This window comes from Oxyura jamaicensis, chromosome 1, assembly GCF_011077185.1.
Source record: "Oxyura jamaicensis isolate SHBP4307 breed ruddy duck chromosome 1, BPBGC_Ojam_1.0, whole genome shotgun sequence".
Lineage (NCBI taxonomy): Eukaryota > Metazoa > Chordata > Aves > Anseriformes > Anatidae > Oxyura > Oxyura jamaicensis.
In genome coordinates, this window is record NC_048893.1 from 174,488,131 (window position 1) to 174,508,298 (window position 20,168).

At 39.3% G+C, this 20,168-nt stretch overlaps 1 protein-coding gene and 1 long non-coding RNA gene across 2 annotated transcripts in view; both read right to left on the bottom strand.

Moving 5' to 3' along the window:
- The window catches only part of LOC118164782, a 39,272-nt gene extending 26,529 nt beyond the window's left edge, over positions 1 to 12,743 (bottom strand). Inside the window, exons 1-3 of the long non-coding RNA XR_004749670.1 lie at positions 9,425 to 12,743; positions 6,725 to 6,984; positions 4,245 to 5,732 (exon numbers count right to left, since the gene is read on the bottom strand). This is a non-coding gene — a long non-coding RNA (uncharacterized LOC118164782). The remainder of the gene's footprint in view (positions 1 to 4,244; positions 5,733 to 6,724; positions 6,985 to 9,424) is intronic.
- TSC22D1 (TSC22 domain family member 1) overlaps positions 1 to 20,168 on the bottom strand; it is an 86,047-nt gene that overhangs the window by 42,526 nt on the left and 23,353 nt on the right. The gene's annotated exons all lie outside the window — the stretch shown is intronic.

Genomic DNA, 20,168 nt, shown 5'->3' on the forward strand with positions numbered 1-20,168 from the left:
CTAGATTTATCTCACTGATCTACATATGGTGCTCAAGCTCTTACAAAAACATTTAACTTAAAGCAAAGTCATAAGGAATGGGCAGGAGGAGCACACCCCTTCTAGCATTATGTTGCCACCAGGTTCAGAATGAAAAGAAGTCTCTTAAGGAGACAAAGTTAATCTGAAGCAGTAAATTGAGTCCAACTACGGGCAGGAATCTGGGTGTTACAATTACCTGGAAAGGCAAACAAAAAGCCCTGCAGCTGCAGAACTGCCACGCTGGAAGCACAGGTCTGAATGCTAGCCACAGGTGGATACTCGAGTCCTCCAAGCAGTTTTCTCCAAAAACACAACAGGAGGATTGATACAGTGAGGCAATTTGCTTCCTTGTGTTTTTTTGTTTGTTTTAGGATTTATTCTCTGGAGAAGTGTAGTATTACTGTTCATCGTTCCTATTTGCAGAATTGATTTAATAAGAACAGAAACAACAATTCTCAGCTAGTTAAAGGAAGTAATTCAACACTTGTTTAGAGTACTCTTAATAAGGGGGATAGATGGAAAAGGTCTGCCAAGTGCAAGAATAGAGGAAGATAGCTAAAAATAATTACATTAAATTTAGCATTAACATAGAACGTACTTAAAAGGTATCACTAATGTAAGCATAAAATGAATAGAAATGTCAGGACAGAACACAACTCATGGAACACTCCTCAGTACACTACAACAAAGCATTGATCCCCAAAATACTCAAAACCTAGTACAAGAATGAAGACTTTCATATCAAACTTATGTCCCTATTAAATTTTTTAACCTATTTCCAATCTCAACCAAATCCAGAGGGCTACAGCTTCCAAAGGTACACAAGTGCTAAAAAGTTGTATAAAAATAAATGGGCGAGTCCAGGAACCCTTCTAACTTGTGCTTACTTTCTCCTTAAAAAACAAAAAGGCAGCATTGACTCTATTGCTTTAGACACCATTGGGTCACAAACAATCAGTGACAGTGACAAAGGCGTAATGAAGCTGCAAATCAGAGCTCACACTTCAGACACCACAAAACCCAACCACACGAGCGACAGATTCACAGGAACCCAGACTTTGCTGGTTTCAAGCTCTTTCCCCCACCCTCTTGTAAGCAACAACTGCTGCAAGTTATTTTCTGCCTGACAAGGGAGAGCTCTGACATCAGCTGATTGTGTATTCAATTCCTGTGCTATTCCACTACCCAGCTTAGCCAAAATTTCTCTAGAATGATCCAGAAGCATCCCGTGCTTACACAGCAGCTTGCACTGAAGTTATCTGTTCATTTGTTCTGATGCACTTCAGTCTGGTTTCATCTCTATCTTTTACACATTTTAAAAAGATTTTGCAAATTAATTTTCCTGCTGTCTCGTCTAATGCAAAGTACTACCACAGATCAGGAAGACATCTTAAAAGGTATTTCAAGTTTCACTGTTCTGTGCAGTTCTACCCCCAAGAGCCGCAGCAGGTGTGTAAAAACCCCCATGAATCACTTCAGGGGATGTTTTCTACTCAGGGCTCATGAGTTCAAGGTAACTTCCAGTTTCTTAGAGATTTGTATTTCACGTCCAAATGCCACTTCACTTTATTTCACATTCAACTCTACTTCCTAACCTTTCACAATACCCTCCCTCCCTGGTCAATGCCATGGTAGACACTGTGCAGCAGCACAAGGAATGAGAGCAGAATTCAACTGCAACCTCAAGGAGCTGAGATTTCCTGACTATGCCTTATTAAGCTTTGGAAAAATAGGTGATCTCTAATTCAGCAGTAATTTCTGTAAAATTACACCTCCAGAGAGCCTTTCCATTCTTTCTCTAGCTCTATGCAAAAAGTCTGTAACAGTGTATTTTACTTAGCATTTAAAAAAAAAATCCTATCAACAAAAAGCTGAATGTTTGTAAACTTCTACTGCCTAGACAGTCAAATCAATTTTAATCAAGGTAGCAATCTAAGAAAGTGCACAAGCTGCTGAAAATTCCTTCATATTTTTATCAGCATTAAAGCCATAAAACCAAGAAAAAAGCCACCCTGAGCCATATGACTCTCTAGCCATTTGTAGAAGCTTTTACAATGTTCAATGGGAATAAATAAGTCCATTCTCCCCACAAAGGTGATACCCATCTGATAGATTTCATTTACTGTTCTGTCACAGAAGCCCAAAACCCACATATTTTCTTGATATCCGCTTGGTACTCAGGAAAAGCAGAAACATGAGCTTCCTTCTCTCGTGAGAGAGGAACTGCCACCCACTTATTAGAGAGGAACATGGAAATGAAACAAAATCGGACAGTTTGACAGAACATTGATTTCATATTTCACCGAAAAAAAGTGTTGGGAGAGATCAGGAAAGTACCACTGCCAGTGGTGAAAGAAACCAACTTAATACGGTCTTCAAAACCATTTTTTTTCTTAAATAGTTGATTTGTAATGCCTTCCATGCCGTTCAGACAATCCAGCATCTTAAGCAGCCAAACCCAGTAATCCCTGAAACAACCCGCCAACTCACCTCACTTTGTTGATAACAACCTGAATCATTTATGGGCCTGGCTTAGGAGCTGTGCAGCTGCCAATTCTTCATAAAGTCCATGCAAGTAACAAAACTGGAACGGTTCAACTGTTTGTTAGCACCGCTGTTCAGAGAATGCCTTTTCCCAGTTTTCAAAAAAACACTTTTTTTCAGTTAACCCCCAAATCACATGCATTCTTTCAGCAATCAGTAACATGTTTGGCAAACCAAGGTATCTATCTCCTTTCCTCAAGGAGAAAAAAAGCTTAAAAAAATATTTTTGTCATTTCTACTCAATCAAATCCCAGTGCCCTACAGACAGGGCAGGAGAAATGGAGAACCCAACCCAACTTACGGTACACTACTGCTGATGGAACCAGTCTTTGACTTTCAGAAGTTCATTGTAAACTGCTGATGGTTTTGTAACCCACCCCTCTTCACCATAAAAGTGAGGGACAAACACCCCAGAATCTACACTGTTTATAGAAAGACCACACTTTTGGTGCTTCCTTTAAAAAAAAAAAAAATACTCTGAACTGACAAAGCATCTCAAAAAAAATAGGTTTAGTTGTGACAGGAGTAGAAGAATTCAGCAAGGTTTTCCCTGGAATTTCTCAAGCTTTACAGAAGGCTCCATCACCTTCAAAACATCCCATAACAGAGAAGGTTGCAACACAAGCCACAAAGGGTGGAGAGAAGGTGTGAAGAAAGCACATCTTTCAGGTTAAACAAGATAGCTTTTCTTGGACGGGAGAAAAGATGTCAGCAGCCAGGATTTTATTGACTGGATATGGAACAGTTAGGAGGGACTGGCATCTGGTAAAGGAGATGTAAAGAATTACATACAGTGAGTGAGCTGGTTCTAATGCTCAAGGAATCTTAAAGCGGGCAAAAAGGAAAAACAGGAACAAGCTTATCCTGCAAAATTGTTAGTATTTGGGATTCAAAACCTAAAATCGTACCGTGCTTTTCACGTTTCCTGACATTCTGGAGACAATCAGAAGAGAGCCACTCAATACTCATACAATTACGTTAAGCACAATATAAACAAGAAGAAAATGGTTTTAGACATCTTTATTATTTAATAACACAAAGGCAGGAGTTATTGCTCTAAAGACGTATCAAGAATCCAGGATTCCAGCTGCAAAACCCAGAGCACGATAATGGTACGCTGACAATGCTGATACACAAGTATCAAAACACTGACTTTATAAAAGCAACAGTCTTTGTGTCTTTTTAATTGTTACTATGGAGAGGAGGGGGACAAGGGAAGCCATTTTGGGTCTCCCAATAGACAGCAGCTGAGACAGTAACACTAGAAAGTTCTCAGTGCCCCTGTTATTTCACTGTAAGCGCTTAGTGTTCACCAGTACTTCATGGTCATAAGTTCACCTTCCACTACAGAACACAATGACCAAGAACTGCGGCTGAGGTAAGCGAACCTATTAGGGAAGGCACAAAACGTATCAAACCTTAAGCAGACCCGAAGTTAGAAAAGCACAGGTATTTCCAACTAAAAGCACCACTGGCACAGCTCTCCAACCACAGATGTTAGTATTTATTTCTAAGACTCACAGATCTTCAGCTTCTACCTTCCAGATTACTCCTGTTATGCACACAATTCATGTCCAAGGGTCTGTACCTGTAACAACTACTCAGAGTCACCATACACATATGCACATTTCCACATTAAAAAAAATTAAAGAAATCAGTTTAATGTATCAAATTCAAACTTTAAAGTGCACAAGCGTTACTGTGGTTGCATAGTTTAACACATGCATCAGTTTTCTAAAAATACCAGGTTATAAATTTAGCATTTTACTTGATAACCACAGAAGAAGCAAGACAAAGTAGTCTGATATTCATGGCAAAAAAGTCGTAAAGCCATGCAGCAGAGCCAAATTTCAAGAAGTCCAATGAAAATGGCTCACTACATAAGTATGCACTTAAACAGCACCATCTGAACAATTATTTTTAGAATGTACCAAGACTGCAATGCATTCCAGCATAATAAGAAGTCACAACTGCCATGAAGCAGTAGCCTCAGGGCTACGTTAAGACAGTTCAACAATTTAAATATGCTGGTGAATTTAATGAAAGTTCTAGGCGTTAGTTAAAAACAACGTTTTCATGGTGACTGATCTCAGAAATTTACTGGATTCAAGCACCACTGTCTACTTTCCTCCGAGTGCCAGAAGCAGAAAACAGGAAAATGAAAGTGCTCTTTACCTACTGCCAGAGGGTCTGGTTCACCCTCCTGCCACCCCTTCTCACACTCAGCTTCTGAACAAAGCTTCCCCCTCTCCTAATCTGAGCTTTAAAAGTCAGTCTTATTGTTCAAAAGTCATTTCCTATAGTGAAAAGAACAAAAATACATGGGCATGCGTGTGTTTGTCACTCCTGCCAAACATAAGGTTTTTATTTGAGATCTTGCAAGACATTTAATTTACGTTCGCCTGCAGAATCCCCTTAGGGGAAGACAATTAGAGCTTTCTGCTTTCTAACAAATAACTTTTCAACCTTCAATAATTTTTTAAAGAAAAAAATATGTTTTTCTACTTCCACAGCTCTCAGCACTTCCAATATACCTTTTACCTACAGAAAACCACAGGAAACCTCAAAAGATGCAGTACTTTTCATAAAACTGTTAACATTTCTGGCTTTTTTTTTAAATAAAATTGAAGAGGTGGAAAGCCTAATTAAACGTCATTTCCATAAGAATCTTCATTATATGCTTTATCATCATTTAAATAGGCTGTAAGTCAAAAAGGCTTTACAAATATCTCAGTCCGAACCACAGCAGAACCCTGTTTCACAGATTCACGTGGCATCTCCTACGCAGGGGTCAGCAAGATCTGATTACATTACTGGACCTGTAAACTCTTAAACTTGGATTTATTGATTCCATCTTCAGATAGCAAGATGCCAGGTTTAGGTTTTATAAAAAACAGCTTTATGACATTGTAACAACAGGACCATGGGAGACCAAACAAGTTTCCTAAAGAATCCCGTGTTAGAAGCAATTCTCTGCCTACACTTCCGTATCTAGGGTGGCTCTGTGTGATGGAAAAAGGAGTCATGTCTTTCCCAATCCCATTTTTGCCAGGAGATCCTGCTTAAGGAAGGCCAAGATCCAAACCCAGTCATCTTCCAGCAACATAAATGGTTCTCAAGATCTTCTGCTGAAGGCTTGTGACGCAGTATAAAGGTTAGAAGGTGTCCTGAAGCGATTTGGAGGGAATGAAGAGGGAGAGAAGAGTCACAAGATGCACCAAAGTAATAATGCACGTAACATAGTTCCAAACGACTTCACTCAGCATCAAAGAGGAACTGGTAAAATCTCCTTAGAATTATATTGCCACTTCTCAGGTGACACCTTTTGCTAAAAAAATCTAAAGAAATTTGGAATAAATTTCCTGCGTCAGCAATGACATAGCTGGAGAAAAAGAGAGGTCTGACTTTGGGCTACTGATGTTTGCAAGGAAGAGGCTGTTGCTCTGCACAGCATGAAGCGAGGAAGGCAGAATTTACCTGAACTGATTCTACTGACAGCCCTTATCTGGGCCTTCGAAATTGCTGACTGAGTGGCTTAGCAGCACATCCCCTTCCTTTCTCAGAGCATTCCAGTCATTTTCCTTCACATGGAGAAAGAAACAGGACAAACCCAGCAGCCACAGACTCCTCTGAAGGAAGAACATATTTACAGGTTTAGAACTGGGAACGTTGTCACTGCTGGGAACCAAGTGGGATTTCAAACCCACCAGGTAGCCTCTACCTTTTACTGCACATCCAAAGCTAACTAACATTGGTGTAAAGAGACAGGGAGGAGATGAAAATGATGTGGCTATGGGCCTTGTACAATCAATCAGTGGCTTTACCTGGGCCCTAGCCACCAATTTCTACTTGACTTAGTTTCCTGTATAGAAAAGAGTCAGACAAAGAGTGCCATTAGAGCCTCACAGAGCTCCAATGCAAATATGACCCCATCAACAGGAAGCTTGTGCAAGAGGTATAAAAACATTCTTTCCGAGTACCCAGGATATTTTTTCTCCTCTCTCTCTCCCCCACGTTTTTCATTAAGTTGCTCACACTTTCTCTCTCTCTCAGCCTAGAGAAGTGGAAGACAACATCAACAAAAAAAAAGCATAGAGAAACAGCATAAAGTCCATCCTTCACACCTGAGTGGATGGCGGTTTAAAGGGGCCCTACCTACCTGCAACCCTGTTGTTTGCTTCAAGAACTCTGTTTGCCCAAGGAAAAAGAGACGAGCAAATCCTGGAAGCAGATCCTTCCCCAAAGGAAGTTTCTTTCTGAGTCTGCAACCTGGAGCTTTTGCTTGAGACTCAGTCCTCTGAGCGGATTCTTTCTTCAAACTTTCACACTGGTTCTTTACTTTTGTGGGCAGCTGGAAAAAGAATGAAGCCGTAGGCTGAGGCAGGGACTCCATACTTCCAGGGTAGGGAGGCAGAAAGACTGGAGGGGAAGGAAAAGTGCTAGTTGGTAACTTCTTGGAAAATGATCTGCATTCCCTCATTTTCGGCCACACAGAGACATACACATAGAGTCACTGTAATAGGGGAGGATGACAAGAGATGAGTACTAGACATGCAGTTTGTTCATGCTCTGATGCCAAAAAAAACCCAAGGTGTTGAACTGTGAACTTTCAAGACTGTTAAGACATCTACCAATAGATGAGATCAATAAGATGTTTTGTCCAGAAAGTTCTCTCAGTTTGTTACAAGGAGATGTAGGTGGGGAAAAAAAATGTGATTTTATTTCTGGGGGGAAAAAAATCCAAATTTCTCCTCTGTTCACTCTGAAGAGAATTAAAAATGGCATCTATTGCAATGCAATGAACATCTCCCCATGATCACAGACAGGAAGTCTCTTTAAGAAGAAATTATACTTACCTGAATGTTTCCCTTACCAAGGACTCCCTAACCCTACTTCCAGCTCCTCTGTAAAAGACTTGATTCCAATCTCAAGTTTTCTATCCTTTTCCCTATCCTTCTGCAAAATCAGATTGATCAAGGGCTGACAGCAGTTTAAATCTCTTGTGACATCTTCTGACTCTATGTAGACACATTGAGATATAATTGTGGAAAGCTGAGAAACTACCCAAGTTACTGACTGGGCTTCTGGATTTGTAGAATATTCCTTTTTTTTTTTTTCCCTCTCTCCTGAGAATCTAGATGCCCTAGAAGTTATTTTTGTTACTTGTTTTAATACAGACTATCAATGCACAAGAGCAGAATTTTTCCTCTTCATAAATTCTGAAGACCGACAGGCTCCAGTGAAGTTTTATCAGTAGCAAGGAGCCAGCATCCAATAGGATAGTACAGAATTGGACTTAAAGCACAATTGTATGTATAAGTCACGTACACGTTTACTGGCTATTACCCACTGCAGTAACTTCTGCACAACACCAACAGCCTGGTATTTGCATGTGGGTAGCTGTCGATCCATATACCTCAGATGAGATGTCACCATTTTATCAGAGTGCTTTCAGGACAGCAGGTAAAGTGCAGTCCAGTAGTTAACCAAGAAGATGCATTTCATGCAATTTCTCCTATAATTAATTTGGGAGCAGTTTTGGTGGCTTTTTCCCCCCTCGATTCTCTCCTTTAGACCCTACACCTAACAAAAACGCTTTGTATAGTTCAGTATCTTGAGTGTCCTTCAATTATAAGCTTTCCGTCCTTCCTTCATGCTGCTCCGGGTAACAAGGAGAAGCTGGAATGAAACCTAAGTGTCATCATTCAAATCACTGCAATAATATATTGTTAAAAAGGCATCTTTAACTTTTGCTGTTAGGGTAAAATAGGAATGCTTCATATGTATTTTAAACAGGTGACTGAAAGCCATCAATAACAGAACCTGATATCCTGCACTAATTGAAACAAAAATCAGCAAGTCAGTTCCAAAGAAACTACTTGGGCACGCAGAAAGATGCTCTGCCTCTTGACTCCTGAGGACAAACAAACATGGTGATACTACAATTTAAGGTATGAGGTGTTGCCCTAAACAGACTATTTTATAGGGGGGAAAAAAAAAAAAAAAAAAGATTAACCATCCTTTAGTGGAACTTCGTGACATCTGCTCGGATATTTTCATCTAAATGTCTTAAGACCAAGGTGTGTTCCTATACTTTTCAATTTGGCAAAATACTGGCTTTTTGATTATTTAATATCAACTCAAAAGGTTAGAGAGTCAGGTTGAGTCTTCTCCTCCTGCATGCCTGTTCCTGTGAAAGAGGGCCCTTCTGAATGCAAAGAACTGACCAAAACATACGTAAATGTAATTGGCCATTAGATGTCTCTAGGATGATGTTTATGTTCTCCACTTCCATTAACGTGGATGATACACGATAAAAACAAAAGAGAAAGAAAATATAATAAACAGGACGTGTTCAAGAAAAGAATTTCTACTGTTATCTACTTTCTGGCTAAAAAACGATCACAAAAGGACAGTACAATTAGAAGCACGTATCTTCTCAGGCACCCTTGTGACTATAAAGTTCTTTCTTATTAGATAATTTGCAAATAGCTTGACTGCAACTTTTCAAGTTGGCAGTACCTGCTACTTACTTGATAATACCTATCACACAGCTACAATGCCATACACAGCATTCCAGGCTTAATTTCAGGTGATAGGTGTCGAAGCCTAAAATGCTATTAAACATTTCCTCAGTTGATTTTCCTTTCCAGCTCAAAGCAATAGAACGTATCAGAGCAAATCAACCCAGATGAAGCAGTGTGACCCAGCTTAGCATAGGTTGCTTTTAAACAACAATTTGATTAGTGTCTCTGTAATATTAAGAAAAAGCTGCTTTTGAGACTTTCTCTATAATGAGGGAAAGATCCTATTCACTGGAAAAAGAGACTCCAGACCATACTAGTCATTATGAAATCACCTATTCAGGCTTCAGGGGGTGTGGAGAAGAAGATTACTTGGTCATATTCTATTCATGTAGCAGTTCTGTAGAGGAGACAAAGATCCAACACAAAACCTGAGGAAAAAAAGCATCCATGAGAACTTGGTGCACTGGTGTTTTCCTCATGAAAGTAGATAAGCAGCAAAACAGTTTGTGAGATCATTCTGAAACACGCTGTTAGGAATAACTTGTTTTTAAGTTCATTTCTTTACATCAAGGTCACAGTATTTCTCCTTTTTTATAAAGGGGGAGAACCCTTTATTTCTACTTTTTATTCTTTCATACATTTTTCTTCCCTTGTAGACTTGTTTTGAACACTAAAGAATAAGAAAAATGGTCACGTTTGTGTTCTAGCTATGAAAAATACTAGCCTAATTTATATATGCTGACAAGTATTTCAGACTGAAACAGCTAAACACTCCTTTGTTCTTTTAAGATTTAGACAAGCAGAAAGACCTGAAACAGGTCATCCAAAAGTACCTGAATTCCTCTTACGGGAATTCTGGGAGAGGATTATCTTTTTTTTTTTTTTTTGCCTTTTCAGAAGTGATTCCTGCTACAGAGACTGGGTGTTCGGCCAGCTTAAGGAATTGAACAGACAACAGCTCTTCTCTCAGTCACTGTACTGTGGTTTGCTGATTTACCTCAAGTGCAGGCTGTGATGGGATCCGTCTAGTTGAAGCAGGGAAAAATTCAGGCTGGGATGACAAGAACAGCATATGTAGATGATCTTCAGATACAGATGAGGTCAGGAAGGCCCTGGTATCTCTGCTTCTGAGCATACAGAAGACATTAAGGAATCTTACAATACGTGTTTTCATCTCCTTTGTGGGAAGAAAGGGATCAATGCAGTGTCTGTCTTTCCATAGTGACCTGACAGTCGATAGAGATGCTGGGAGCAAAGCTCCCTTTAGCGCTTTTTTCTACATTCTCTACACAGCAGGTTTCACTGCCACTAAGTAGATCAAGAGACAGTGAAGACTGATCCCCATTTTTCTGCATTGTGGTTCTGCTCCATAGCCAGTAAAGAAAACTCTAAATAACAGTGAGTAAATTCTGTGGAAGACCATCTGCAAAATAAGCAAAACATTGAGTCTGTGCATTTGTAAATGGTACAGAGTACAAGCAGCAACACTTTATTTTCCTTCCTGTAAAAAAGCAGCTCCAACTACTAGAGGATCCAAGTGAAAGAACATGGAAACAGAAAGCAAACTGCTGCATCTGATTCATAATTCCTGAAGCTAGATTAATTATTTCTCAAACTGAAGTCTTACAGCATCATGCAATCATGCAATTATTTAGATTTAAAGTGCTGCTGGCCATACGGAGTATCTGCAGCTACAAAACCAAAACTTTCTAGGTTGAGAAGCGTCTGTTGCCCTGCCGCCATTCACTGGTTTAGTCATACCTCTAGAAACGTGCAGGCTGAAAACCCACTGCAGGATTTATGTACCAGCATCTGGTTGAACTGTTATTCAAAATAAACATTACAAGAACAACAAGTTTCAGTAAAGCACCTTGCTCCTGGAAGTCAGCACCAACATGACATAGATATTGAAGTATCAACACCAGGAATGTAAATCTAGCTGCTTCCATTTCAAGCCAGTGACACAAAATGTTTCCCAAAACTTGATCTACTTTGGTTTCAGGGAGTGGGAGAGGAGCAGGGAACTGAGGGGACAGAAAGGAAGAAGTCATTGAACATTACAATAGCCACATCAGGAATCATTATCAAATCTCAGGAAAGAGAGAGGCAGCAGAACAATAAATCAAAGTATTGATTTTAAAAAGTTAAGTGTCATGCAAGCCATCATTAAAAGCTAAACTTGCAGGCAACTGGGATGGCAGGAATCTTGACTTGCTGAATTTCAGAATTGCTTTTAAAGCATTTGGCCTCATTCCAGAAATGTTTTGTGCTCAGTTTCTTGAACAGCCTACTACACACGTTTGCAGGCCACAGAGCTGTCTAGATTATCATACAAGGACTTAGGACCTACTTGAGATCCACGTGGGTACCGCTCACTGAAGGAGCTTTCCTACTCCCCGTTTAGGAGTGGTAAAAAACTACGGCTTCTCCAAATTCAGCAGGACAGAATTCCAAAGTTGTATAAAGCTGTCACAGAACGATACGTTTGAGAAATACAGACAGTACTTCTTCAAGCTTACAGAACAGCAGGAAAATACTAGGGGTATAAAACTCAACAATTGGTTGATTATAGAAAAATACTGCCTTGTAAGAATAAATTCATTAATAGATGCATCCGTTTTGTGAAATTAAATAAATGGGTACTTGTTAAACAATGTTATTTTCATTTTAAGATCACTTAAATATTCTTTCAATGTAAACAGTTTATCAGCATGCTTTGTTTCTTGTCAACTTTGTACGCCAAGTACTGTTGATAGCAAACCTTTTATGGCCTAATTAAAACACGTTTTAAATCAGATTAACAGACTTTACTGGCACTAACAAATTTCTGCCAGAAAGACGGGACTTTATTCAGCCTTTGGGAAATCTTACGCTCTGAACAACTAGGCAGAGTACATGAGCTGATATGCAATGTTTTTAAGAAATAACATCTTTTATGATGTCAGGTCGTCAGCTTTTTCTCCCTTAAGAAAAAGCCAACAATAGTGACAAAGGTTACAGTACTCCCAGTACTTACGCACACCTTGAACTTAGTTGAAGAAATTACACAAAACCAGCAGTTTCTTAATATTAAGAGGTTTAGCGCTTTCCTTTTCAGCTCTAAACAGATGTTTACTTGATTGAATATGATTCCATGTCCATGCAATTAGCTTCTATACATTTCTTACAGATTTTTTTAATAGATTTTTTTTTTAAAAAAAAAAAAAAAAGGTTTTCCTCATTGAGTTCTCAATCTTCACGTAATTCCTACAGTTCTCTGCTGAGGGTCTATCTGTAGAAACCAGAAGTTGAAATACTACACGCAAGCAATGTTAGGAATTACCCCAGTACAGCTCCAGAGCCACACCAGACCGGATGCCAGTGCTGGTTTTTGGTGGATCGTTTGGTGGGTTTCTTTTGTTGTCTTTCTTCCCCAAACTGATTTTTCAGATGAAAACAGCTCAAAGTTTTTCTACGTGGGTTCTAACCCTTCCTCATCTCTACAAAGTCTCCTCTGATGCCTATGGTCTCTGGAGAACTCAAATACAGCAAAAATATCCCTTTCACACAGGTATTTACTCAGACACATACAGATTTATATATAATATAAATCTATGTATTTTATATTTTTAATGGGTTTATGTTAGTAAATGACAACATGGATGAACTAGAGAAAATGAAACCTAGGCAAATAATCCCCCCCCCCCCTTTTTTTTTTTAAGTCCTCAGTTTTAACAAGTTCTACTTTGGAAAGTACTCGAAACACACATTTCAGAATTCAACCCTTTTTGATACAAAAATAACAACCCTATGTTATTTTTAATATCAAATATTAATTTCAACATCTTTTATATTATAAGAAGTTCCTAGTTCTCGTCCTTCCAAATCTAGCATGTAATCTGACCAACAGGCTTGACCATTGTCTCAGCCATAGAAACTCTATGGCCAAAAGTGAACTGTCTCCTACAAACTTACTCCTCCTGCTGAGGCACAAACTGATGTCAAATGCTATTGTAAGCTGTGTTAGTTCTCCAGCACTATGAAGCGGCATGATGTAACTAAGGCTTATTTTTGTCTAATGTGATCTGGTGACAGTGGAGACAGAAACCAATTTAGAGTCATGACTTCCAAATGATGCGCAAGCACACCATGATGCTTGTGCAACATGGAATCTGGCTGTTGGGTTCAAAACTCAAGAAGTCCCACAGAAGTTACATTTTAGATTAGAACTACATTACATTTTTGACTATTTTTGCCTACTATGTAGTAACAGTACATGAAAAATGTAATTTTTGATTATCTTGTACTGCTACCACCACATAAAAAACACTTTCTGAAGGTTTGCTGACTTAATAGTTTTACTTACTGGACCACTGCCCCAAATTCATCCATATTTTGGTATCAAATTAAAATTGCATGACTCTTCCCAAATATGATTTGAAGCAAGACCACCGCAAGTTTTGTGGTCAAATGCTCAGAAGTCAGTTGAGGTAAAGGACACCTGAAATGTTATTTGGCTCTGCTTAAGTAGAGCTGATGCTGTGCTGAATTCCCCTGTATCTTTTCTCCATGCAAGCACCTTCACACCTACCTGCTTTGGTCAGCCAGAACTCCCAGCTTTTGCACTAGACACAATTAGCTTTGGCAGTGCCTCTTCACAGGCATACCAGTGTGCAATGTTTGCCTGTCATTCTGTATCTGTTGAAATATTAGCACTTGGTTTAGGTTGTGTGAAAGGAAAAACACAGCATCAAGTCATACATAACAATAAAATAGACATGAACGCACACACCAAGATCTATTTCTAGCCCAGACTTATGGCTTGCACAAAATTATTTGGAACAAGGCACAGAGACACCATACATCCATACCAAATAGAAACTTACCCTACTAACTGATCTGGGGGGTTTAACCATACCCTGAATCTCACAGGACTCTTTCCTTCATCTAAATAAAGACTTCATTGGCAAAAATAAATGCAATCCAGGACAAATAAAAAGAGCTTCCCACACACTCGTGCAAATATGCAATAGACTAAGAACCCTTTTGATAGAAAACACCACTTGTATCATTACTGAAGACCTCTACATATGATCAATACATACAACATGCAAAGCTTATTTTGAAAGCAAGCTTGACAACTATATACAGCAGAAATTATTGGCATGACTGGGTTTTTAGCATGAAATTAGTTGCCTAATCTGTGCAAAAATGTAAAAATCACCGTTTCTTCAAAATAGCTGTTATATTTAATAAAATGCTTCTGCCTGTTAAGTTCCTTAGATCAGCTCTCCTATAAAAGACCAGTGAGGCTCCCTTCCTTCCCTTCCATCACATTTTCTTTTTAAGGCAAGATTCTAAAATTAGTCTGCAGCAGGACCAGAGAGAGGTCTGCATTACAGTTATCAGATCTTAGCAGCACAGTATATGTGAACAGACTAGTGTATTTTCATCTGAGGGGCTTCCTAGCTATCAAAGAAAAATAAAAGCCAAAAATCTCACAAGCTATATTTCTACACGTAGGAAAGGTTGTAACAAAACTATCTCACACACTCTCCAATTATTACACTATTAGGACTCCATCTTCTAGTCAACCAAAAATACAAGGAGGAAAGCAAAGAACACAAGACAAAGCTTCACATAGCCAGCTTAAGGAAAACTGCAACACTGATGCCTAATAAAGTGAAAGTCATTGTTTGCACGTGCTCAAAATCCCTTCGCTAGATGATGTTAGCATCCTTCTTCAGATGCTTAAGCATTACACAGAATTCAACTGAGAATGAGTCTGCAGTAAGTGTAGTTACTCTTCCAAATAGCTGTTTCCCCAAGTTTTAAGTAATTCTTTGTCATAGTTCAAGAGCTACAGAACTGAAATCCCTATAAGCATTTTGCAAACTGGACTGGAGTTTTATACAGCATAACTGTTTTTTTCCTCTCCTCCCTTTTTGGCTAGGCAAGCATTAGGCTGAGTATCTTTCACGCAAACAATCCTATATATCAACATCAAGTAACTCTCTATTCCTTTATTAAGTATTTTTCGGTAGACTTCAGTCCAAAGGAAAAATTCTTCAGACAGAATTGCCAAGTTCGTATTTCAATATGCAGCTCACTGCAACACTCTGCTTTTCCTAGCTCTGGCAATCTTTCAATGTCCTGTGTTGTGTTTTTTTTTCAAGTCATCAGGGAATTGCCTTTTACCAGTCAAGTTCTTGCACTCTGGTTTATAAAACACAGCATGCATATATACTCAAGCAGTCCGTATGACAGAAGAATCATTGATGGTACCCAATAAAATACATTCTAGTCATACTTGCAAAGGCAACTGCACAACTTTGTTGGAGAGAAGCTGTAGAAGTATTTTGGTGAGCACTAAGCGGCGTGTTGCAGTGCACCAATAAAACATTCTTTATGACACAAACTGAACTCAACTTTAAGGAATACGGAATATTCAAGTCTGTGCTAAGCAGAAGCCTGTTCTTTCCATCAATGTATCTTGATATTATGACTCAACATTCTGCTTCATCAGTTCTTCTCTTGTACATTTCAAATACGTAGACAGAAAAAAAGGAGTGTTAGGAAAAACGAAAGCACTAACAGAGCATTGATAATGTGCCACTACCACAAGCAAATAAGAATGTCTTCATACTTACTGCATTTTTTTTTTTTTTTTTTTTTTTAAAAAAAAACTTGCAGTGAAACATTCTGAATTCAACAAAACAGTAAGGGGGACGATTCTCATCTCCAAAGTGGGGGAAGACAGAACTGGGATATGAAGAGAGGCAGGGCGGGTGATACTCCGCAACTGCAACAGGACCACTTAAACACCCTTCAGCGGCATGTATGTTGGCAGGTAATTGTCAAAAGAGCAAGTAATTTAAACATACAACCCCAGCCCTTAAGGAAAGGAATCATTACATGGATCTCTCGGATTTAAGCTCTACAAAACCTAAAGCTACTTAACTTCAGCAAAATAACATTGATTATACACTAAAAGAGAAGACCAACATCCTTCTTACCCCTGCTTGTTAAATTGCAGTTAAAGAAACTATGAACTGTAAGCATTCTAAAAGGAAAGCCAAGAGAGGAAGAATAAATGTCACAGAATCACCTAGGTTGGAAGAGACCAGAAAAGTGTCTTCTTTCCCCATGCACTCCCCGGCATGCATGAACACAATGCAAATTCCTTCCCTCTTCTTTGTCAAAAATAAGAGATGGCTATCTGAGCAGTGTCCTAAATACGAATGTAAAACAAAATTAAGTCAACTCAGCAGCCAGCAATCAGGAAAGTTAGTATCATCTGACTCCCCTGCTTTCCACCTACCATAAACTAAGTTTATACTACTTCCTGTTAATTTGGAGCATAAATGTAGAATGTAAATAGCCTGAGGTAACAAGCATGACACCATGGACAGTAATATCAGTTTTGATTAATCCACAGGGACTAGCCATAAAGCACACCATTAAACGGGAGGAACCTAAGTCACTGTGAGGAATTCAAATTCAAGCAAGCTTGAATTCACTTCAGAACTGCAGCTAACTTTAAACATAAAAAGCATTTCTTTTTTTCCTTTAGGAAAAGGGAGTTCGTAGCTGTTTTAGCCATAAACCCTTCCACTTATTTTATTAGAATTACTCGTTTTATTTAGCAAATGACTAAACATTACTAGAAGGTGATTTAGTTCACACACAGTTTAAAACCCCCATGAACTTTCAAATTACTAGTTACCACACTCAAATGGTTTGAAGGAATAAACCACTCCAGATTCCACGAGATTACTGCCCATATCATTCTACCACAATTTTGATAGGGTCATTAAAAAAAAAAAAAATAAAGGACGAAGTGTTTCTGCTGCATCTTCCCTACACAACAGCTTTTGAATCGATGGTTCAATTTAAATCCAGTTTGACACCTCCCCTGTTGGAGCAGCGAGGCTGCACATCCTGAGCTCAGAGAGCAACAGCACCGTGTCTTCTTCAGGCAGCCACTGAAAGGGAAATTACAGTGGGAGAGGAAGAGGAAAGAGATGCAAGAACTTAAATTATCAGGGGCAAAGGGAAGGGAAGAGAAGCATGGCAATAGGAAAGGGATAACAGCAGTGCCAGAGTAAAAGGGATTTCCAAGAGGAAGTCCTAGAAGGGCTACCTGTTTGTATTTTAACTCTAATACTCACGGAATATATTGTTTGTTTCTCAAATAACAAACAAAAACACCTGGGGAGGGGGAAAAACAGACAGATGAAAGTCAAATCTTTTAGCTTTGGTTCCTACATCCTACACTCCCCCTGAAGCAGAGCCACTGACTGCACTTCCCTGACTTGAATACTGCAAGAGCCACACTAACTTTCTGCATTTATTAAGCCATTTGCAGGACCAGAGCCCACGTTACGGGTATAACACTTAGGCTTGAACATTAACCTGAATATTGCATCAGCTATGCTATTTTTAAGTACAATTCAGCTTTTCTTTCATGACCTGATGCAAGCCTCAATGTTTTTGTTTCCAGAAAAAAACTGTTCAAGTGTAGTTTGTTCAACATCATCTTACTTGCCAAATATTTGAGAGCCATTCTAATTTCACGCAGCAACATCAACTAGCAGAAACGTTTATTAAAAGCAGTGACTGCTGTGCGTGACAAGAGAGCAGCTAATATTAAATTTATTCTTCTAAATAAACTAAAAGGTTTTGTCAGCTTTAACTTCCATTTTACTACATTAGGCTGCATGAACGATATCAATGAAAAGAATAATTCATCATGAAAAGAAGAATTTGGGAGACTCAGGACTTAGCTGAAATGCAATTTCAAATTGCATGGTTTTGCTAAGTTTTCTCCAGTTTCTAAGCTGCATCTCTAAAAAAGGGCATTCATTTCTTCATTTCTTCCTTCACTGTTCGGATACAGTCTGGTTTGTTGGGTGATTTAACTGAGCTGAGGCCACAATCACTAGTTTGTTTTTCAAGCTGACTTTATCCTTAGACTTGCTTTCATTTTTTCATGTTACATTCAGGATAACATGTGAGATCTAAAAGATTCCTCATCCATAACACTAGTATCTCAAAAAGGCATCACGAAAACTGGGCTTATCATTTGTGAAACTCCTGCTGTCATGCTGCTATGATGAGACCCCAAAATACAGAGCCTGGTTCAGTTATCTGCTCTCTCCTATTTTAATATTTAGCATTCAGGCATTTTCTAGAAGCTTCACAGAAGCTCATGAAAAGGTAGTCAGGCTCTAGACAGGGTGTATGAAGAGGCACGGAGTTTCTCAGCCCTCCACCTTTGTTTTGCCTTGGGTTATCTGCCAAAGGCATTTAGCAATTTAACAAACAGGCAAAGAAATAGTTTGAACAAGGATTCAACAGCATCTTCCATTTTCTTGGCTCCAGTACACCCACTCTGGTCTGCTCACTGGCCAAAGTGAAACCGCAAAAAAAATAACAAGTTGTGAATTACTGGTGTAACTGAAGTCTGAGCATGTCATTTTCACCCAGTTATGCCACATTCTCTACAAGTTCAGGAGATACAAAGAGAGAAGAGTGATGAACAAAGGCTTTCAATGCTGGAATATTGGAAATCAATGTCAAAAATACCCTATGTTAAGTCTAGTGATCACCCTAGGACCTACCTAGATGCATACAGCAAGCCCGAACAATCTGCCTCTCTGCTCCTGTAACTGACTTACACGTCCCTAGCTGCAGCTTCCTCTGGAAGGAATTTCAGTGTCTGCGCAGGCTGACAGCTGTCCAGAAGCTTGCAGGCTGCTGCCTGAAGCAGCAGGGTAACAGCATACCGCAAAGGAAAAAACAGAATTGGCAAACAGACAGAGCCAGGTCAACAGGTTCTCCTTCAATACTGTCAAACTTCACAGAGCATTACTTCAGCCTTCTGTTGTCTCCTCTGCAAGCACCAGCGAAAAGGAATTTGGAATGCAGAAAAAGTAAAACCAAGGTTCTTCTTCCCCACCCCACACCCAGATGCCTCCCCCAAAAAGTCAGCATAAAAACACGTTAGAAATCCCAAGGCGTGGAGCTCAAGACAGCTTTGCTGACTGCACTGTGGATTCCAAGACAAGGAGCCAGGAAGGGTGGCATGACATGGCTCAAAAGATACAAAGGGTCAAACAGGCAAGCACCAGCTAGATAGCAGAAGAAACTGCTGTTTTCCTTATGGTCCTTCAAGAAAGCTTAGTTTGCAGAAAGCTAGATGCTTTCTCTCTCTCTCAAACTAATAATCAACTGAATTACCAATAATAACCACTTGTCAGATAAAATACTACAGTACATTTACCATACCTCCTTTCCTTTCCCCTTCCCAAAACATCCCATTTGAAACCTTCAAATAAAGCAAACCAACAGGTCAGAAAGGCAAAAATACAGGTAGCAGAGAAAGGTAAGGAATGACCTTAGGAAGGAAGCAAACACTCTGACACAAGCCAAGCACCAGAATTTACAGCAGTACCTAATTCAAGTTTCTTAAAAATGTTTCAGTGCAGGTGAAAGCGCAGGTGTGTGTTAGGAATACGTTAAAGGTGTTCTGGAGAAAGCAAAAATTAACTGCAAACTTCAGGGGAATAAAACAAGTCAGACTTGCAGTCTGCACATCAAACTAAGGTATTTAAGATTTCCAGTCTCAGCATGACAGAGAAAGAATGGTATCTCTGTTTCAGGGAAGCATAGCCTTCAATTCCTGTTTTACCATCGCAGGTCCCATTTTTGTTCATTTCTTTTCTTAAGAATGAAAAATGTCACACCATGCTTTCTTGCCCCATATGCAATGTATTTTAAAAGATGTTTTCTAAAACAAGTCTGTTGAATTTATCACAGGATCACCAAATAGTTAAGATTGGAAGGGATGTCGAAGCAGGGTCAGCTAGCAGAAAGAAATAATAAGCTACACAGGGAGCAATAAGCTGCAAGATATTCCAGGGTACTACTGACTCCCGAGATGGAAACAAGCAGGGCTGGGAGCTAGCCACCTCTCCGCACCTTCCCCTCCTCCTGCTCATTAAGGATGGGTAACAATGGCGTTTGTACTTTATCACTGAGAACAGAAGCCATCCATAAGAGACCTGGACAGAAGCCATCCATAAGAGACCTGGA